This window comes from Anser anser (genome assembly GCF_964211835.1).
Source record: "Anser anser genome assembly, chromosome: 5".
NCBI lineage: Eukaryota > Metazoa > Chordata > Aves > Anseriformes > Anatidae > Anser > Anser anser.
The window spans coordinates 62,081,679-62,104,075 of NC_139725.1; the positions used below are offsets into that span (position 1 = coordinate 62,081,679).

Consider the following 22,397-nt stretch of genomic DNA (forward strand, 5'->3'; position numbering starts at 1 on the left):
AAGCTGCAGTGGCTGTGCCTGCTCCCCTAGCTCTTCATGTGAGCCATCACCTCATCTTACTGCGCTTGGAGAGCTTGCCGTAATACACAAAGCGTATTTCCACCCATCCGTCTGTTCTCCTTCGGGTCTGGAGGGTTTGATTCCCACCCCAGGAGGCCCTCAACACCAGCCTCCAGCAGGCACTTAGGTCCCAACCAGGTTTGTACGTGCCCCACACTGCTCCAAGCCCCCTTCCTTCTCTCCTCCGACCTGCCTCGAACCGGGGGCAAGGTGCTGGCAGCAGGGCTGGGGTCCTGTGCCCATGCGGTGGCGTTCTGGGGGCGATCCCTCTGCTGCAGCAGCACCGTCGCGTGAGCCTGCGGGGCCAGGCGCCCTCCCAGCTCTGTCCTCAGCAGTGCTGGGCACCAGGAAGAAGTGCTGAGCCTGCCCTAGCACAAGCACAGTTGCTGTAGAGAACAGGCTTTGTGTTTTCTTACTCCACTAGAGCAGCTCGAGCGAGGTTTTGCGGTTTAATTTGACGAGTTAAGCCTCAAGTCAGCAATGAACTTAAGCGGCTGCTTAGGTGTGGACTTGTGCTAAGCCACTGGGCTTTGACACAGTGTTTAAAGCGACGTCCGTGCTTAATTGCTTGGCTTAATAACGCTGGCGTTACAGGCTTGACAACTCTGCTTTCCTGCTCCCCGAACAGAGCAGAAGGCCGGAGAGGGGAAATCTACCTCCAGAACACGGGAGGGAATTTTCTTCTGGCTGTTGGAGCAGCTGTGCCAGCAGCTCTGCTGCAGTACGAATCCCATGGCAAACCGAGATCTTCTCCCTGCTTGCTGAGCACCGTGCCCTCCTGGCGGCTCGTCCCTTCCAGCGAGGGGAACCAAGGGGGAACCAAGGCTCGCTCGTTCCCGGAGGCGCCCTGCTGGTTCTCCAGCAGCCTGCAGAGCCCCCGGCCTCTCCACGCGCAGCACCCGCAACGGGAGAGGCTGGAAAGAAGGAGTCGAGGAAAGGAGCTCCGACGTTTTTGGTGGATGAGGCTGGTTTCTTTGGGCTGTGCTTGGTGGGGAGTCTGGGAGGGAGGCGGTGGGGCCTGAATCAGCCTCTGTGTAAGTTAAAGAAGTCTCTGGGCTATTTCAGCCTGTACCAGTTGCGGCAGCTGCCCCCGTGTTTGCATCTCAAGTTCTTAAAACCCACGCCTAGCTGGAAAAAGCTTTATTTCAGAGCCCTTCCCTTTCATGCTGGGCAGGGATTTCCCATATGAGAGTTATTCCCAGCTCTTCTTTTAGGGAGGGTGTGCTGCAGAAGGGGCTGGATTGCAAACTCTAGATTTAACTCTTTTCTTTTATTTTCTCCCCCCCGCCAGCTCTGGGGGCACAAAGGGGATGTCAGAGGACGGGATGCAGTCCTGGAGGAGTTGCCTCCTCCTTGCAGACTTGTCTGTCCAAGCAAAATATACATATGTATGGCTGTGCATCAGCATCAGTAGCAATAACTTATAAAGTAATTTATTTCAGCAGAAATCACGTTGTAAATACTCCTTTGCCCGCTAACTTTGGCAGGATCAGGTATGTATCCGGTACTGGAGCAGGGCCAGGCTTTGCGTGGATTTTTGTTCGCAAAGGGCTACGTGGCAGCCTTGCGCTAGTGGCTGGAGCGTGGCAACTCCCCTTCCCTCAAGGGACTCGAGGACGAGGGGTCTCCTTAGCTGGAAGGAGAGGAAGCTTTGAACGACGGTGGGCAAGAAGGCTGAATCTGAGCTGGGAAGGACAACGAGGTGAGCAGGGCCACGGGAACACGCGCCTGCAGGAGGGGACAGGCAGAGCTTGGCTCGTTTCGGGGAGCCAAGACGGGAACATGGCTGCTGCTGCAAATACGTCTTGGGAAAATGAACAGGGAAAGGTAGGAGAGAAGAGTTATTGAAGCTGGAATAGCTTGTTGGCACACGTACAAATGGGTCTGGACAGCCCACGGATAAATTAAGGCTGGAAATTAGCAGAAGGCTGGGATTAATGGCCAAAAAGTCTCTCCCAGTCTTCTGTACCTAAATAAGAATTATTTCCCAAGCTTTAAAGATTTCTCATAAATAAGTTTCCCAGGGCTTTGAGAAAAAAATACTCGTATTTGGCAGGGGAAGTTGAGACAGAAAAGTGGGGGAGAGGGATGTTAATTTGCTGGAGATTGCACAGAACAAGACAACGTTTGATGGAGCGATCTCTTCCTCCACTGGTGACTGTGCAGCACCTCTTGTGCTGAGCCTGGCCTGGTGCTGAGGCTGGGTAGGGGTGATTTCAGTACCTGGGTGCATTTCTGTGTGCTCTCTGTCTGCTTTTTTGTCCCTCTGTCTTCCCAGGCTCACCAAGCTTGGCCACTTAGGCAGACAAGCACAGCTCTGGTCTTGGTTAAATGTTGTACAAATAACATTACAAATAGTTCCGAGCGAGCTTTTGTCTTTCTCCTGCTTAAACACCTTTGTTATTAGGTGTTTTAGGGCGTTTGCAATCATTTCTTCTGCACGTTTGGAAACTGATGGGCTTTTGTTCAACTCCCTGCGTGGTCATTCACCCATGAAAGTGAATTCGTGGCTGCTGGTAGTTGAACAACGGGTGGCAGGCGTTTTTTCACACAGACCTGCTGCTGGGTGATCGCAGTAATGAATAATGAGAACGCCTGCCAAAAAATCACCGCATCTTTGTGGCAAATGTGCAGATAGAGCGTGGGGGGCAAGAAGTGAAGTGCTTAACTGGCTGGTTGAGTTATTCGCCAACGGTAAGCGGGCCAGCTCTGCTTTGTGAGAGTCAGCTGTTGTTTTTTTCTTGCGGTGAGGTGCAGAGGGGCTACCTGGTGGCCGACGCTTTGGGCCGGCCACAGCACGAAGATGAGATCTGCAGCGCTGTGCCTAGCTGACAGCCAGGGTATTGCTTGCACGGCGATGGCAGAGCCGTACGTGCGAGCGTCCTAGGAGCTTTGAGTGACAACGGTGAATTTATTCAGAGGCATGCAGCGTGTGTTCAAGGCACCGGCTCCCAGTACACCTGCCCTGCAAGGAAGACCTTTCTGTTATTGCTTTAAAAAACATTGATTCTTCCTAGACTTCACCTGCAAATACTGCTGATAAAACAGACGTGCCCTTTCCTGCTTTGGGTTGGGCTGGCCTGGGTGAGGTGTAGCAGAGCGAGGCAGTGAGAAGTGTCCCTGCTGCCCTTCTGTGGAGGCAAGGGGGAGCTGCTTTGCTCCTCTTCTGGCTCCCTTGGGAGCTAAGGTGAAGGAGCAGGGTTCATTTTTAGGGTGGAAGGTGTTGTTTCCTGCTGCTTCTGGTGGTCCCAAAGCTCTGCTGTCTCACAGGTGCCCAGCCTGTTTTGTCCGGTGCAAAAAGAGCTCCTCTGCCTGCTTTGGGTCTCCTTCGGTTTCCAGTTTCCCTTTTTGGACAGGGAGAGGAGCAGCAAGCACCGTCACTGCAGTTCACGGGTAAATGTGACTCCAACCCCCTCCTGGACCAGCCGTCAGCCCGGCAGTGATCTCTCCATCCAGAACGAGAAGGAAACTGTAGCACGAGGCCAACCTGACGACAGCTCCACGTTTTCTTCTGTTCTTTCCTGTTTCAAGCACTCAGTGCTTGCGTTACGACTGAATTCACGACTGGTCAGTGGCCGTTCATGGCACCGAGGCAGCATTGCTTGAGCAATTGCCTGCTGAAACAAGATACAGCGCGGCTACCTCTCATCCTGCAGAGACAAAGTCTTCCAGGGGACGTTTTTGATAAGGGCTAGCACACACCTTCATTGTTAATGGCTTAGTCGGAGGTGCTGCGCACCTTGCTGAGAAACAGCTCCCTACTGGGGGCTGATTTTTTTGTGTGATTGACAGGGACACGACTCTGCAGGCCTGGTACAGCTGATGGGCTCCGCGCACCTGGACGGCTGAGGACAGTTCTGAAATCACGTGCTGCCGTGCCTGGGTAAGATAAGCAAAAACCAGGGCTGGAACACGTGTTCTCTGTCGGAGAGCTCGGAGACTGAGAAGTGATTGCGGTGCCTCGCACAGTGATTTATGTTCAACATCTTGAAATAACAACTGCACTAGAAGATGCTGTTTTACGACCATTTTATACGTCTAAAACCTAGGAGTCTTTATTTTTATTTTTTTTTCTTAGACCAGGCTTGCCACGTGGAATTTGCAGCCCGGGAGCTGTGTGGGTGCAGGTTGGGGTTTTACTTTGCGGCGCCAGAAATAACCTGTTGTGCGGTGCATTACAGGGGCCGCAGTTCGTGTGCAAGTGGGATGCTTCCCAGCGCCCTGCCAGAGGAAATTCGTCACTGCTGACAGCATGGATGGTAGGAAGGCGAACTCTTCATGGTGTTTCCATACCGTGGCTTGCGCTTGAAACTACCTGAGGAGGATTGGTTCTGCGTATGAGGAAACACTCAGTCAGTTCTCAGTGAGGCTGATAACATGGAGAGTAGGTGGGAAACCACTGAGCTTAGTGTGTACCAGGAAGGTGGAAGAGAAGAACACATCTGGTGAAGTTTCCTGGTTTTCTGTCATTTCTTACTTCTTTCCCGGGGCAGGATGTGATGGAAAAAGAAAAAAGTGGGGAATTAGATAGGAAGAAAACCTTAAACATTTTGAGAATATTTCTGAGAAAGCAGTTTAGACTGGAGGAGCGTCTGGAGTGTCACTGAAGAAGCGCTGTTTTTCACGTGCGTTGAAGAAGCTTCGGAAGAAGGAGCAAAAGACATTTTTCAGGTGGAAAAAGTAGCTGAGCTGTCGGTGGCATGCTGAGCTGCGTGTCCTGTCGAGGTGATCCAGTACAAGGGCTGCCTGCTGCCACCTCTCCTGAGGGACCCTTGGGCATGGGTTTACCTGGAGCTGTGTACCACGAAGCTTTACGCTTGCAGGGAACATTGGACTGACTTCAGAGCGCAGTGAGCTGCCCAGCTGCCACTGGCCTGGTGCCTTTACAGAGGTGAGGGTCCCCGCTGAGTGCTGTCAGCTCTCAGGTGCAGGCAGAACCAGCACAGAGACTGCTCGCTTGGGTTTTCCCGTGCAGCCTGTTTGTTTCCACGCATTCAGTGCTGGAAAGGAGGTTAATTTGATGAAATCAGGACAGCTTCATTTCTAGGTAGGGTCTGTGCCGCGCCTTTGTGCACATCTGCTTTGAAGTGAGTTCAGAGCAACTGTTCTGAGTATCCCTGTGAAGACAGGCGTCCTCAGCCAGGGGCCTGGAGAAGTCTGCTAGAGGAAAAGGTGTCTGCGCGTGGGCCAGAGGACTCGCTTAGCCCTGCGTGTTCTCAGCAGTGGCTGTTCTGAGGGCCACGGTTTCCAAGGCAGGCACCTGGAAATACCACTGCTGGGAGCGTGTGCGTGTGCTTTAACTGCAGTGCCCTCCGGTTTCGCAGGTGTAGCTTTTAGAGTCACTTCCTTGCAAACGCGCCCCTTGATTATTGTTGTCGTAAAATATTTATAGAGGGTAGTGAAGTTTCACTGCGCTTTGTGGAAATGAGACGTCCCTTGTAGCTTACTGGCTTAAGGACGCAAGCAGAATGGGAAGCACAGGCCGCAGATTTATCCTGCGTAGAGGAATGGAGAGTAGAAGAAATCCATCAGTGCAGGTGGTGCCTTTGGTCTCTTGCTTGAGCTGGGGTCTCAGATTTGCCATACAAATAATAGTAAGGGGCAGGTGAAGTTGTCTGGGTTCAGATTTACTTTAATGCTAGAGCTGCTCCCAGATGGGGGATGTTGACGACTGAGGATACTCTTGGTTTAGTTGTAGACAAAAGTCGTTTTTTTTTTTTTTAAAGTGTTTTCAGGTGAGTGCAGCTCTGGAGAACAGCATCAAGGTCCCGATCGTTTCCTCTGCTTCTTTTTTTCCCGGGGTGAAACGGTCGTAATGCTGTCACCTGGAAAGATCACATTAAAGCAGGAAAATCCTCCGGTGGCTTAAGACTGCCTTTTGTGTCTTCCCGCAGATGGTGCGAGGCTGAGTGAGCCAACTCATTCCGTTTTGTTCCCATCCCCCTCTGCGGGAGGTGGACGGGCACTGCAGTTCAGAGCAGGCTGGGGTTGTCCGAATAACCAAACACCCTTTATGCACGTGAGGAGAAGATTCACCGCAGCCCTTCATCTGCAGGTTACGGTCACCATCTCCTGCTGCATTCAGGTATTTGGAAGCAGGTCTTTCTGGAAGCCAGCTGCACACGTGCAGTGCGGGTTGACCTGAGTATGCAGATGCCGGTCTGCTGCTGCATTCACGCTTTCTCTTTGTGTTTCAGTGGCTTAAGCCCTTCTCCTCGGTCCTGCCATTCCCTTTTCATCCTGTCAGCCTCCCGTCTCTCCCTGTGCCCACGGCAGCAGGCTGGGCTGGTCGAAGGGAAGACCTAAAAGGAAATATATTTGGTGCCTTTGATGTGCGCAGCCTTTTTTATAGGCTGTGAACAAAAAATTGTCTGTGCGTTCCCAAACTGAAGGGTACATGATTACTGCTCCCAGCCTCCCTCTGAGAGCAGGCTTTGACATCATTCATACTCTATAATTTATGGTATTTTCGTAGCAGGCTGGTAAGGTCTGGAAGAGAGCAAAAGGGATGATTTTAAAGCAGAGAGAATAGCCCTGTGCCGTGTGGTCGTTCCGTGAGAGAGCAGGTCCCTGCTCTTCGGAGTTGCTGCCGGGTCTCTTTTGATCACAGAAGCACTTTTTAGAAATGCTGTTGTTTTGCCTGATGTAAGCACTCGCTCCTTGTCAAACACATCCGCGTGTGCCCTGTTAGGACTTTGCACCTCATTCCTGGGGTGTTTTAAAAGCAGATTACGGAATGTCTTGTAACTCTTCATCTGTGGAGTTCTTTAACCTGGTTTCTTGAGGAAACAAGGCTTACGTGAGCATGATGGCTCTGTCCCTGCCGCCTCTCTCGATAACTTTTAAATCTATTGAGCAAATTTTAGGAAACTTAACAGGAGCTGGAGAGCATGAAAGGCAAAGGTGCCCTGATGGACCTTGTGAAAATGGGAGGCCTCGTGGTTCTCCCGCAGTAGGAGAGCTGTAGAATTAGCTCCCTCCTGAAGAAGAGGTGTACTGCTTAAAATCTTGTGGGGCTTACCGGAGGTGCATCTGGTTCACTTTCAGCTTCAGGCAGAGGTCAGCAGGAGATGCGCAGAGAAGCATATGATGCAGTTTCCTGGCACGTTTCCATCCTTCATTGATCTGTGCCTTGGGAATTTTTTGGTGCATGTGTTTTAGTAGCCTCTGATGGGTATTTCTTCCACGAATTTGTCTAATTGCTTTTTAGACACCAAAGAATCCAGGTGGAAGACACAAAGCTGTAGGGAAGCAACTTCGTCCGTTTTGCTGTTGGTCTCTGTTGCTGCTCGTTCTTTGGATGAGGTTCTTCAGCTGGTGGATGAGGGTAGCTCCAGTGAAGTCCTGGAGCCAGGCCTTCCCCTTCCCCTAAATATTTGTGAAGACAGATGGAAAGAAAAACAAAGCATGGGGCTGTTGGGGGTGATAAGCATCCTGTGAAGCTAACACATCATGTACTCTAATTCCACCCAGCACACAGATAAGGTACTGACCTGGCAGGAGAGACCTGCTGTCTCCTGTTTGCCTGCTTCTCCGGGCTGTACAGGGATGCCAGGGGTCTCATAGGATAGACCTCCTTTTCTTTGGGACTTTGAGATGATGCAGTAAAAACAACAAAATGTTTCAGTGGGACAGTTTCATTTTTTTCTTCTGAAATTCAGTGAATAAAAGCCTGATTTCCAGAGCCACGCTATTGGTAAAGACCCGTAGAGCACCCCAGATGACGATTGTGAACCCTTTGCAGTTTTAAAAAATGGAGAGAATGTAGTTATTTTATTAAGGCTACAGAAAATGTTATAAAATATTCATAATGATCATCTCTTCTTATTTGAAATAATAAATCCAAGGTTAATTTCGTACTTGCAGAAAACCGGTGGCTGACTATTAGCCCTCTATTTCTCTCCTGCTGTAATGTAGAAATAATGCTTAATATTTTATCTACTTTGCAGGGCTGTTATTAGGCTCACAAATATGTCATGGTGCCTTGGGAACGAAAAGCAGGCTTCCCCCCTCTCCTGCAGGTTAGGGAAGAAGAGGGCTCCGCAGGCATTTTCCAACACTTGGGCTCCTTAAGTGCAAAGAAAACATTTCTGCACAAAAGGAGTCACTGAAAGCATTAAGTCTCTCTGTGCTTGGAGCAAATCTGGTACTGCTTGTAACTCTTAGCTTTAAAGAAGTGATGAAGAACTGCCACTAGTCCTGTTTATTTAAAGGCTAAGTTCCTAGAAATTATTTTTGTCACCCGTGCCGTGCATGGAGTTGCCAGTTACGCCGTTTCTGACCTCTGCTGAAAATTAGAGTTTGACATCGTGGTGACTGCACTGAACAAGGAAAAATGCCTCAGGTGTTTATAAATAGGATTTAAATCAACTTTCCTTTAGTTGCATTTTATTATTCTGCTGTATGTTTATTTCCCAAAGAACTGAACACTGGTTTTAATGTTGCTGTGTAGCGACGATATGAAGCCTTTTGAGTTGCTGCTGCACAAAGTAAAGTCTGACATCCCTTTGAAGAGCTGCTCTTAGCTAATGCTGCTATTTTTATTTTTGAGTTGTTCTCTGCGAGAATATTTTTTTTTTGTCCTCACATGCCCCAAATTTTCGAACCACTTTCAGATCAGCTTACAACAAATCGATTGAGCTCTTGCTCCTTATGTTTTTTTTCCCACTCTTATTAACTTTTACTGGACTCTGCCTTCGAAAATCTGGTTGAAGGATGACTTTTTTTTTTTTCCTTCCCCTTGAACTCTCATCGTAGTCTTTAGAGAAATATCTGCCAGAAGCACTGACCTACAAAATCTATTAGGCTCTCCCCACTGGTGTGAAGCTCATTTATGTGATGCTGCTGGATTAGATGACTCTGCTCTGCTTCGGAGGTGAAATATGGAGGTCTTGCTTTCATAAGCATAAGCGCAAAGAGGCGGCTGATAATGAGGTGATGTTTGCAAATCAGCGGCAGGTGGCTTATGGAGTTATCTCCTGTTTTTACATCACAGGTTTGGAGAGATTCCTTGAGGGCAGGGACCGTTGGAGCAGGTTTACCATCCGGGTGCCGTCAGCTGGGTTCTCTGGGCTGGCTCTTGACCTCCGGGAGCACGTAGAAAACTCCAGGCTGAGAGCCCTGATGGGAAGGCACTGAGGAAAAGAGATGCTGGAAGTCACTGCTGACGCAAACTTAGTCACCCCGTTCCTGTGCTGCTAAAGCTCTCCCTGCATAACGAGGGCAAGGGAGGGCTGCGTGTGCTGAGGGAGAGGGCTGGGCTGGAGCTTGCTCTATCAGGTAGTGATCCTGTGCTGGTGGGTACTAGAAAGTCACTATTAACAGCTGGGCAGCAAATTAGAGCCGACTCTCTCTGCTTTGGCAGAGGCTGCAGGGAAGTCTGGATGGCCTGAGATGCGCAGTAGTCTCAAGGCATGTCTGAATCGCTTTGCTGCTGTTATTTTCCTGCGCCAAGATCAGAACCAGGTACTGGAGCAGTTTGTAGGGGAAGTCCTAGGGGTCTGGTGATTGATGCAGAAGGGCGGCGCTGGCAGTGAATGAGTTTGCTTTGTTGGCAGAGCCACAGGCTGTAAAGGGGCTGGCTTCTTGCCCTGGATGTTTAGTCTTTGGGTAGAGGAGAATTCGCTCTGCTTGTGCTCTAAGCCGTGTGGATGGAAGGCAACTCCCAGTTAGGAAACAGTGCCGCGGCAGCTCTGCACTGTGCAAGCTCTAATAAGCCCTGCGGCTTCCCAGTTTCAAACATCAACTGGGTTTGTGTTGTATGTGGTGGGCTCTGAATGGGGCTGCAGCTTGCTGATGTCTGCCTACAGACGGCTGGGGGGAAATACCTGGAATTTCAGTAACGCTCTGAGAGAATAGGTTAAGGAGCTGGTGTGTCAGCATTTACCAACTTCGTCATCGAATGTTGCAAGCAAGTCTTGTCACTAGAAGAAGGGAAAAGTTGTAAGTTAACTGAGATTGTTCGTAGCTTGTTGGTTGTGGTGTGGCAGAGAGGGATGCTAAGAAGAGGGAAGTTGTTTGCAGGGCATGCCCGGGGGGAAATATTTCTTCCCTCTGTTTCTAAACAGACTAAGGATTTAATGTAAGGGCAATCACGATGATCAGGCTTATTATAAAGTCAGACGCATAAGCAGGTGACTGGAAGCACACCAGCAGGTGACTTCATAGGTTTTATTTGGTGATCTGATTTTAATTGTTAAGGAGATAATTAGTAACTTATTCACACTCTGTTTTTCTTAAGCATGCCCTTAATGTGACGTGTGGCTTGCTATCAAATGCTTTAACTCCTTGTCCTCTGCAAGATCTTCTGGTGGGGGAGATGCAAAGGCATCTGTATCTTCCATCAGAGCATAAAAGCACAAGGAGCAGGGGAAGTTAAATGTTGTGTGTTGTGTGGATCAGGCGAGAAGGGAACCAGCCCAAAAATTTGAACCAGCCGTTGCCTAGAATGGATGCATGAGATGAGCAGAGAAGGTTTGGGGTTTCCTTCCTCAACTACTCCTGGGGATTTTGGCCCTGGAGACAGTTCACTCAGGCCTTCGTGCCCTGGTGGATGGATGAAGTGAAAAGCACCGCAGTGCTTACCATCTTCACTACGTGAGTTTATGAAGAGGCTAATATTGTAGCCAGCCGCTTTTCAACACTTGATGTAAGTGAGCAAGGAGCTGCTCAGAGCCGGATTAATTGGGGATGCAGTCTTTGGTGCAAATCTTAACTTTACCTCGCAGGATCGGGGAAAGGCTGTCTTAATCCTTCTGCCACAGCACTTACTCTTACAGCTCTGCATGCCTGGATTTCATTGTGGGGAAAAAGTTTCTAATCGCCTTTGGCTTCTTTGCAAGCCCTCATCTTTATCTTTGTGAAGAGAGACCTGCAAACTGTGAGTCCTTTCAGTGCCCTCCCCTGAGGAGCATTGGCATTTCTCAGGTGGGCTGGGGGACGTGTCCCAGACACATTAATAAAGCTCCGCATCATGAACTATTAGAAGGAGCTAACAGAATATATTATGCCTGCTCTTTCTCTGACCTTCCATAATTGCCTCTGATTATTCTATTACAGCAGAACATTTTAAAGTAATTGTGGAGATCGGATGCAAGTGTAGAACCACAAAGATAGTCCTAAAACTTTGCAAAATCATGGACAGGCATCTAAATTGTAAATCAGTCTGCTATGATCTTCCTTCTCAAGTGGGCTGCTACCCAGACTGGAGGATGTTTTGTTCCTCAGCTGAAGGTACATGATGAAGAGTGGCAGAACCTGACATGGTCTTTGATGTTTTTACCATTGATCTAGATTTTGGAGCCAGGAGAAGGTTTGCCTGAGTGAAGTGTTTGGGATTTGGTCACTTTTAAAACATTTAATTGGTGCAGTGCATGGGTTGAGCCATGATCATCTCAGAGGATGGCAGAACTGGAAGAGGTATGGAGAAATAGCTACTGTATTTGTCCTAATGAGCATTCCTCGTGGATACTTATCTAACCCCTTTTAAAACATCCCTCCTTCCAGCCTGTGCCAGTGCTTCATTTACGTGTTATTTCCTTATGGCTAAATGTTTTTGTTTTTTTTTTATTGGAAGGTTCAGACCTAATATTTGTCCTGGTTACTTTTTACATGGAGACCAGACTGGTCTCTTCCTCTACAGCAAAATACTACAAATCTGACAGCCTTTTTCTCGTTTTCCTTTATCTTCACTGCAGAAACCGAAGTCTTCCACTTATTCTGGGTAAAGTCATACTTCCTAGAAATTTGTTTATCGTCTTTTTTTCTGGACTCGCTCCAGTGAGCATACACCTCTCTTAAAATCTGATTCCTCAAACTGGACACAAGTCTTCAGCTAAGGCCTCACCAGCACAGCCTTGCAGGAGAGAACCCTTCGTTTCTGTAGTGTGCCGTGGGTTATCCGTCTCACTTCTTCCACGTCTGAATCGTTGGCCACAGTACAGCACAGGTGAGACAACTTCACCTTGGGGTTTCCTCTCACCTCCCAGTCCTCTTCCAGCAAACTGTGGCTATTCCCCGAGCCGTGTCTGTACAACTGCTTCTCTGCGCTAGGTGGGAACAACCTTTCGCTTTTTATTGGTAGGACTCCTTAGTTAACACTGTTCTGTTTAACAGAGCCACTGGTAGCAGCTCCAGGTCTGGTCCAGGAGCACTTTTCCACCCACTGAAAGTTTCCCTGTCTTGTCATGCTGGGCAGCATCAGCAGCCTTACTGCCGCCGAGGTCTGTAATGTCTCCTGTCCTTCTCGATTCACAGACCTGTTACTCTGTCGTAGAAACAACATTAGACTGATGTGATTTAGTCTTGATGAGGCTCTGACGGTCATTCTCCTTGTTTTCTTACATGTAGTCTGTTTTGATTATTCGGTCTGCTGTTTTTTTGGGAACTGAGTTCAGGCTGCCTCTCCAGCTGCTCATATATATTCTTTCCATTTAAGTTTTCTTTTCCACTCTTTCAGAATTTCTTTTACCTTCCTAGGGTTGTCAGAGATTCCTGTAGCGGTGTTTAACTAAGGTCCCTGAACTGACAGTGGTTTTTTGCAGGGTACACCAGACCAAATTGTTGTCGATATGAGATGAATCCCTCTAGATACAGAAGCTCCAGACAAACCTTGGGTCATTGCCATCTCGTTATTCTTTAGAATATAGTGTTCCACAGAGCACTGACTGCTGAGACACTCATAAGATACGGTATTTCATTACTCTATTAACGTCTTTAAATGTATATGTTATGATGAGTTTCTCATTTTTGCCTGCATTTGAGATGATGGAGGGCAGGACGGAGCAGATAACGAGGAACAAAATGTTGGCCAGCTTGTCAGTGACTTTGAAATAATCTTTGTAACTGATTTTGTCATATTTCTCTCCGGTATTTTGCCAGCATTTTGCAAGTGAAGTCATCTCGACATATTGCTCACAGATGGTGGCATTCTCAGATGTGGTGTGTGACAAGCCAAGGTTCAGGTACCATTTGGAGTCAGACTCAAGCGCTCTGTAGACATGGCCCTGCCCTTTGCACAGGTTGAAAAAATTAACTAACAACTTACAGGAGGCCAAATGAGTAGTGAAGCAGAACTGGTTAAATACCAGAAGAGCTGTATTTAATGGTCCCATTAAACTAACAAATTTAGGAGATTGCTTGTGATTGTCCAATCCAGGCCATCTGGACTGCTGCCTTCTGTGCTGTGGTGCTGAGAAGTCAGGAATATCCTTTAAAAACCAAGAGTTGGGTCCGCCAGGCAAACATCTCCTACTTCATCTCACCCCAGGAAAAGGCTCTAGGGTTGGACCGAGCTTGCGGCTGTATCCATGTGAGAGGCCTGAAGGGTGAAGGGGCTGGGATCCAAACCTGACATCTAGCCCATGTCTGAAAAATTGGGATAATCTTTGAGTGGACTGTAAGGGCATCTTCTGAACAAGGAGCTGACTGGGCTAAGGTTGGAGCAGGCTGCTGGCCTCTCTGCCAGAGCATATATTGGTTCCTGCTGTGTGTAGGAGAATCTCCTTTCCAGCCCACTATAAATGGTAGTAAGAGTAGGGTTGGTTTTTTCCTGCTTTTTTTTCCTTCTTTTTCTTTTCTATCTTTTCTCTCCTGTCTCTTGCATCTTTCCTGTCTTGGAGGAAATTTCTCCATTTAGCCATCTAGGGAAAGGGACCAAAGAAGCTGAACTCTTCAACGCTTGCTGCATACCAAGTCCCATCTTTGTAAGTCACGATCGTACAGATTTCTCACAATTTCTGAAAATCACTTTTTGAGCTCATAAACATCAGCGTGTTTCTTGCTTTGAGGGTTTTTCTTCTAGCACTGGGTACTCATCCTGTGAAGGGCTGTAATCCTGGTGGCCTGGCTTGGTTTAAGCATCAAACTCCCCGTACAACTCCATGTGGTGTGCCCGCTCAGCTGTCTTAAAACCGTTGTTCCTATCTCTCCAGAGACCGTGGCAGCGTGTGTTTTATGTGATCCTTTTTCCATCAGACTCTCAGCTTGTTTTATTTATTTATTATTTTAATCATTTTAAAAGCTAAAAGTTAACTTCTTGGATGTAGCTGTGGAGCTCCGGGCACTGGTGTCTTGAGAAATGCGTCTGATTAACTGGAGTTTTAGTCCAGTGAGGCCCATCACAGAGTCTTCCAAAAGCCTGTTCAGCACGGGGTCCTCGTTCAGCAGGGACGCTGTAGGAAACGAAACAGGACGTGAACAAAGTGACCCCTTTCTGTCATCCCCTCCCAACGCTAGGCTATCAATCACTTCTGAATCTTTGAACTGTTTATTTTTTATTTTTAGCATCTATGACAACCCCTGGCAATGAGTGCCACGGTCTCATTTTGTGTTACATGGAGAAGCTGCCCTAAGTCAACTGTCCGCTGCCAGTCTTCCTGAGAACCGCCTAGTTTTCGTGTTAGCACGAGCCCCGGAGGTTGAGATTTCGATGCCGGCGACAAACCCTTCGTGACTTTCCCAACAGCTGGAGCTGGCGGGCACGAAGCACTCGCTGCTTCACGGGGAATGGGGAAGCAGCTAATGAAAGGACAAATCTCCCTCTCTGTTGCGTGGCCGGAGAGGTACCGATGTGCTGACAGACTTGGTGGTGGGTTGGTTGTTCAGCTGTCATTAAGGTTCCAGGGCTGGAGTCCTGACTCGGGCAAAACTACTGAAATTAATGGGAATTTTGCCTTGAGTCAGGTCTACAGAATTGAGCCCTCAGTTGTTTTTTTTTTCTCTTGTTGCATTTTGTCTCGTGTGAATCTGCAAATCTGCTGTACTTGCTGGTGCATAAAGTGCGCTAATTTTGATCTTGCACTGCTTTGCTGGAACTTTATTGGTGTTGTCTCTGAAACTGTTTCCTTTGCCTTGTTCAGTGGCCATTTCTGCAGATCTCAACTTGCGGACCACAAGGAATCGGTCTTACTCCTGGGACGTGTTCAGGTTTTGTTTGCCCTGCTGTAGAGTTTGTTTGCCTGTTTAAGGTTTCTTTGGTTTTTGCAGGAAAGTAAACAGCTGACTAATAACCTCGAAGTTTATATACCATTTCACAGTGATAGCAGCACTGTTAATTTAGCAATCACAGAAGACAGCACTGTTGTGTGAAATTAGAGAAGATTGTTTCTTTGTTAGTTTCTTTTATCTGGAAAAGCAGGAAAGCCTGCTCTATTAGTTTTTTCTAGAGCAGCAATATGTTCTCATCTTAAACATGCCATGTAACATTAATTATTAATCACAAGGATTAAAAATAGAAGTAAATATAGAGTAGTAATCTTGTGCCTAGATAAATCCGGACTCTCTCCTTCCAAAAAAAAACAAACACGGCTTTACGCCAGGGTATGTATACCTTGTGTGAGGGAGATCAAAATTAGATCGCTGAGTATTTAGGTGCTCTGTCTGTGTTTGACAATTCTTACGTCTCGATGCTTTTCAGAAGACTGCTGGAGTCTATTTATAGCACAGCTTTTCAGCATCTGACCCATGAGCTCCTGTGGATGGCCAGGGTGTCCTTATTTATTTATTTTGTTAAAGGCAGGATACAGAGTGTGCGCTCAAGCTCAAAATGCCGGTGGTGTAAAGCCTCAACCTCTACCAGTTCTGGTCCTTACCTGCTCACGGGTATCCCTGTACCGTCAGAAAGGAGCAGTGCTACTCTTCCAGGAAGCATCCCAGGAAGGAAGCTGTCCAGCCAGAAGCATGGGAAGGACCTCTGAAGGTGCTGAGCATCACCCAGCAGTATCGCAGGCCACCGCGTTTGTGTAATACTTCCTTCAGTGTCAGTCTGGAAGCTGCGAATCGTGATCTCTGCTCGTCTGCTGCTGCTGGTGGCATCCTTCTAGTGTGGAGATGCTCAAAAGTAGTGAGCTGCATAGCTGGTGGACCTTGACCAAGCTTGCCTGGCAGCTGGATCAGCTGCTTCTGCGTATGTGTTGTTAATGCTTCCTGATGTGTAGGTGTCTGGAAGGCCAGCAGGGGCACGTAAATTATCTAATCTGACCTCCTTTGATTTTTTCTATTACATTACATACAAATATACCCGCTTACATATTACGTTTAATACGTAAAAACATGTCAGATGTATTATATGCTGTTAATGCCCACGTTAAAGCCATGGTATAGCAGTCCGTTATTTATTCTTTAAGCCACAACAAATCCTTTGGAGGGTCAGGGTGATCTCTAGCTGCAGCTGGACTCAGGGTCCCTGGCGTTTAGCGAGGGGAGAGCTTGCCACTCTGCCTCCGGGGGGACGTGGAGTCCCGTGTCCGGACACAGGACGGTCAGTCCCTGCTTAGGGGAAAGGCATGTCAGGCTCAAAGTGGATATCCATAGATATCGATCAATTAAAAAGGGAGTACAGTTGTTATTAGTCATGTGAGCAAACGCAAGCCTTTTTTGTCATGTACAGACTCATTCTACCACCTCGTCCTTGCTGTATGTACTAACTCCAGCTCGTGTCAGCGGTGCTTGCCTGCAAGTCATCTTTTAGCAATTAGATTCGGCCGTAATTATGTGCTGTAGTTGACAGACTGTATCCCTGAATGAAGCTTTTATTGTCATATTCGGAAAGTAAAAAAGTGCCAGCCTTTATCAGAAATTCTTCTCTTCCCTTTACCAGCATAATTCAAGTATAACAATGGAAATGAGGGGAGATATTTCCAACTGTTTTGCCTCAGTGGAAACCCAGAGGGTTTACTGGAATTGTTGGAGAGAGATCGTGGTGCAGCTAAGAAGAATCTGGCCAATGTGGTTTTTTCTCCCTTTTTCCTGTGTTCCAGTCAGTGCATCATAACCCAGAAATGACTGAAACAGGGAGAAATCTAAAATCCTCGAAAACCATGCAGGTTGGCTGACTTTCATTTGCCATTTCGTTGACCTTGACCAATACACGTTCTTCTGCCATCCCCAGTTATTTGAGCTTTTCCTGCCCTTAATGCATTCGTGTTTTTGTAGGAGGGATGTGTGTGTGCTGCCCAGATGCTCAGCAGGAGCAAACCTGCCCCGCTGGAGTCACAACGCTGAGGGTATGGAAAACCTCCATCCGTCAAGATTTTCACCCCGTGTCTGATCACAATGAAGAAAAAAACACCCGAGGAGATTCCTCAAGCTTTTCTGTGGCTGTTCTGTCTTTGATCAGTATAAATCCAGGCTTGTAAGAGTGTCACATTCTGCCAGTTTTGCTTACTGCATCCCACGTCCAAGAATAATATAAGAACAATGCAAGAATAACTCCAAGAATCCTGCTGTTTGTTTGTCATAGAAATTATTGTGCGGTACTGAATTAATTAGTTTTTAATGCAGAAGAGACTGATTTAAGTAAACAGTCGGAAAAGAGGAACAGAGCTCTGACAAAGAGGTTAACTGCTGTGCTGATAAATTAAAATTAAAAAAGTAAGGCTTCACCATGTTGCAAAACATTTTAAAGCTTTTTTTTTCAGCAATATGAATCGTTTAGGAGTTTTTATAGAGAAGTGCACTTAAAACTTCATGCTGTCTGATGAGAAGTTTTGGACTTTCATACATTTCAGCTGGGTATGTTTGCCAAGTGCTCTTATTACTTCAATCAATTTAAATTTGCAAGACCGATGATGCTGACAGAAGCTATTGGCACATCATGTGATCCTGGGAGCTAAAAATACCATTCTCTATGGGGCTTACTTATTTCATGCTTCAAAGCCTAAGAAATGTTTGTTTAAAAAAAAAAGGAAAAGAAGTTTGCAGTTTTGCAGTTTGTGTGATACCAGTGACTTACTGAAGGAGAAATACCTGCTTTTCATCTAGCCTTCAGGATGTTTTGGTGTCCAAGAAACGAATTGTTATTTGTTTTATAGAGGTGCTGAAAGACTCCGGATGGAATCAGGGCTTCATCCTGCCACCACCATGAGGGAGCAGCTCCGTGCACAAAGAAATCTCCCGTCTACTTATGCAAGAGAGGGTGAGACTAGGATGGAGAGCGGGGCACAACCACAAACCTTGTTATCAGCAGAGCTAGGCACAGGACCAGCTCTGACATCTGGTTTTTGATCCACACTGCCCAGCTTCGAATCGTAGCTAACTGAATGCTGTCCCCCTGTCCCAGGTACGGTGGCATCAGCTCTGCCCTAAACTGTGACTTTTCATTTTAGGGTCTTTGTGTGTCCAGCCAAAGAGTCTTTTGCTTTGGCCTCTTTTTGGGTCATTTGGTTCTGCCATTCTCTGTGTGTGTGCAGGTGGGTGGTTGCAGCGTGCTTGAATTTTGGCTGTTTGATTCTTTTGCCCCCAGGTAGATCCTGGAGTGCAGTGGCTCTGTGCTTGCCTTTCTGACTTTGCTCATGGCCTGAAATGCTACTGAGAACTTTTAAAATCTGTCCTCTGCTATTCAGAGCCAAGGACTTGAAGAAAACCTCGATACTTGTTCCATCTGACCAGCACTGCCTTGGTGTTCACTTTGCAGTACCTGACAAGCTGCCGTCTCACCTTCTGGGAGCCTTCAGAATCGTTCTCGTGTCCTGCTGCCCCCGCTGGATGTTAACATGACCCTAGGTGAACTCCAGCAGCCTGTTTGACAGGGCGTTACAGGGGTGGTAGAGGCAAACTATGGAACTATGATTCTATGGCAAACTCTTCAGCATAATAGCAAACGGTACGCTAAGGGACAACGACCACAACCTGCAGCTCGGGAGGCTCATTTTGGGGACTTCCACTAGAAGATAGCGCTGGAGCCCAGGAGGGGTGCAGACAGCAGACAGGGGGACTCCATCTGTGGTTTTTCAAGATTCAGCTGGATAAAATGGGCTGGCATGGTCTAATACTGGCCACGGTACCACTTCGGAGCAGGGAATTGGTGGGAAGGGGCCTTTGAAGGTCTCCAGTACATTTTTGCGTCTATGATGCAGAACAGCTGCTTTTATTAATAACTGATTAATGAGCAGCGTTTCATTAGTGCCCAGCACTGTGGGTTTCTAGCAATATCACTGCTGTTGTCAGGAGATCTTGTGCGTGTGTGGTGGTATGAGTGGTTTTGTTTTATTACTTATCCTTATATGCCTCTTTTTGCACAGGGAATTGGGCAGCAAGGCAGACGAGATACTACTGTGTCAAGGATATATTCTTGACACATGGCTTGGCTTCTGCACCTCAGTTTGTGTGAGCACGTACTTACATCCCGTGTGTTAGGAGTCGGAATGAAGCACTTCGTCCTCTGTCGATCCTTCACGTTTGGAGAGATGAGTTTGACTTCTTTGCTTCTTCAGAAGCAGTAGTGAAACTTTTTGTAGGTTCTGTGGCCTGCTGGGTGTTTCAGTTTTGTCTTTCTAGGCCACGATGTTAGCACCTAAGTGCTAACATCGTTGTGATAGAGCCAGGACAGCTTAAGGCTGATGTGATGAAGGTGAGAAACTTGGAGGTGAAGCCTGATGCAAGGGGCTGAAGGGATAATTAGAGACAAGGGTCACCATGGATAGTGAAGCATTTGGCTCAACGTTACTGTCCTGGCAGGGACATGATAATGTAGTTTGCAAATGGTAAGAGTTCTCTAATGAGAGAAAACAAAAAACAAACAAAAACTTGCACTTTGGGTATGAGCAGGTGTTGTTGGTTCTCTCCTTTCTCATAAAGGATTTTCTGTGCAGACGGCATCTCAGGGTTGCTGGCAAACCTGGAGACAGCTTGCTCTTTGTATGTAAATGTGTTCTTTTCCTACAAACAGCATGGCAATGAAAAAGGAAAAAGGAATTTTTTTTAGCTGGCCTAAGGAAAATCTTCCTTGCAGAGTCCAATAAGGATCAAATTAGAACAAATGAGATTTGATTAGCTCCAGAAAGGCCAGCTTCATAGGAGTAATCCTTGGCTTTTTTTATTTTTTTCCCCTTCTTGAACTACTTAGTCATCAGCCTAGGGTAGGATTGCTTTCATCTGCTGGAGGCAGGAAATAAATGAAGCGATGCACTGAGCAAAATATTGTAATCCTTCCTTCCAAATTCATCCTGGTGTGGAGCCAAAGAAGTTTAAACCTGGTAACATTTAGGTACGGTCCTTGGTGATGGAGAGTCCTGCAGCAGAAGGTGCAGGTTGTGCTGATTAATTCACACATCCATCCTCCAGTGAAGCTCACTCGCTCTCCATCTAACCCCTGGTTAAGTCTGGGCTGTGAGCTAAATACGAGCTGTCCCTTGTGGTAGGAAGGGCTGATCTCTGGTGGGGGAAGAGGAGCGTGCCCTGTCTGGGAGCATCATCCAGGGCTGGCATTCCTAAGCTGACCAGCAGCTGTCCCAGGACATCTAGGATATCTCCTAGAAAGAGTTTTCAGCCAGCTAAATAAAGGGCTGGGTGCTTGGAAACTTCAGCTGCACGAGGTTTTAGGGGTGTGTGTCTCATCTGTTTTTGTTTTATACTTTGTTGCCCGCCATTGACAGTGATCCATCTCTTAAAATTCTGGTATCAGACAAAGATGTGGATTTCTAAACTGTTTTTGCTTACCCTTTCACAGAGCTTTGGCAGAGTTTATCAGTAAAAGAACCTTCTCCTGTCCTTCAGGATGGTTATTTTGTCTGTAAGAAGTCTTTGGTGAAAGGAGGTATCAAGTGTATGTAATCCTTTCTAGTTCCAGCAGCAGAGCGTGCTCCGTCCTTTATAAGCGAGGCACAGCAACTTGATAAAGGAGCCTGATGTAAATATATGGGCTCATTTAACTTCCTGGCAATTTGAAGCAGACAAAGTTTGTATTAAATTTGTTTTGTTCCCTAGAAGATCATCTTGGTGAGACATGCCCTTCAGGGATAAGTTCCTCTAAGCATAAATAAAAGATGCAGTTTCCAAGGAAGGGAAAGGAAGGAAACAGAACTGAAAGATTCAGCAGTAAATTAAGACTATTGCTTTGGTTTCCTGTGGTGCTTTTCTCCTTAACAGTATTACTGTCAATTTTGGTTGATGCAGACAAAGGTTCTGGTTTTGATCTCCACCCAGTTAACTTCCCTGGATTCTGTGGATTTTGCTTTATACTGCTGTGAAATGATTTGGACTGTACTAAGCATGTTTTTCCTTCACCTCCTAATATTTAATTATGGTTTTATAAGGTTGCAAGAAAGAAAAAACTCAAATTTGGGATCCGATTGATAGCTAGTTATTGTAACTTCTCCTGCATCGTATTACTGCAGCTGCTGAATTTCTGGCTCTCAAACATCTTTGTTATAGAGTGAAAAACATGGAAGGGAGAAATCGATGCTGCTTTGAGGTCCTTCCTCCCTGAGGTTCTTACGCTTTTGCTGGAACGTTAATTAAATGCTTGGTCTCCATCAAAGCTGAATTCTTCCTTTCTTTGGAGAGATTCTGTGACTGGATGCAGATAATTTCCTGTAGACTGTAAAACAGATCTTAGGACCAAGACAAGTGGTGCTTTGCCCCACTAATCCTGTAAAAACCAAGCACATTAGCTAGAAAAATACCTGAATTTGGGGTGGTTGTTCTTGTCTTGCAATTAAATGTAAGAAAACGGTATAAAAGCATTACTGGGCTTTACCCTGCTGGTGTCGATGGGAATTTTATGGTTATCTTCAGAAGAAGCTGACTCTTGGACCTGCAGGAATGAACAACGATCCAAAAAGATCACGTCTGGACTCGGTACAGAGCACATGAATGGAAAGAAGAGACTGGCAGCAGTGAAGAGTGGTTATAAATGCTCCCACATGGCCTGGTATGTGTTTCAGACTGCTCTGCTCAGAGCTGTTGCACTGTTTGGATGACCAGCAGCAACCAGCGTGCCTCCTCTGATGTGGCCAGGCGCAGATGATGCTCGCCATGAGGATCTGCACGACATTCGGGATAGTGGGAGCGTTTGGGCTGATCGTGCTCTGAAGTGAAGGCAAAGAGAAAATATCTTCTGCTTCAGGCTTCGTCTTCGCGTTGATGATACAAATCTGAGCTGCTGACTGCCGCGCTGTGTGGTGCAACAGCTGGATTCCACACCTGGATGGTACGAACGCGCTTCCAGCGTTTGGCAACTTTGATAGTAAAAAGCAAGCTCTCCGCACCGAGTTCCAAGAAGTTTGGCAAATTTTTCCTGTTAAATTGTTCCCAAGGCTTTAGTCCTCGGTCTGTGTAGGCATTCAGGTCAGTGGGAACTTCCCACTCTGTGTTTCCCATTTTGGGGTCTGTTGTTTCCAAAGAAATACACGGTAGCCTCAACCCTTTTGCAGAATTGCGCGTCTACATCACAGATGCCTTGTGAAATGGATTGCTTAATGGAATGAGCACCGCTATAATCCTAAGTAATCACCAATATGTTGGCATCTCGGGGGAGAAAAGAAAGAAGAATCCATGAAATCATTTTTTATTAAAACAGTAATGAAGTAGATTGCCTGGTGTGTGCATCGCTGGATTAG

At 46.9% G+C, this 22,397-nt stretch overlaps 1 protein-coding gene across 10 annotated transcripts in view; it reads left to right on the plus strand.

The window, feature by feature from the left end:
• The window catches only part of SLC35F4 (solute carrier family 35 member F4), a 108,561-nt gene that overhangs the window by 4,362 nt on the left and 81,802 nt on the right, over positions 1 to 22,397 (plus strand). For 2 of the 10 annotated variants that reach the window (XM_083836762.1, XM_083836753.1), the window contains exon 1: positions 5,955 to 6,145. The exons of 5 other annotated variants lie outside the window; for them this stretch is intronic. The gene's annotated coding sequence lies outside the window, so the exon portion shown is untranslated. Of the gene's footprint in view, positions 1 to 5,954; positions 6,146 to 15,573; positions 16,884 to 16,992; positions 18,119 to 22,397 lie in introns of those variants that run through there. 3 more of the 10 variants (XM_083836761.1, XM_083836763.1, XM_083836764.1) reach the window with 3 other exon arrangements.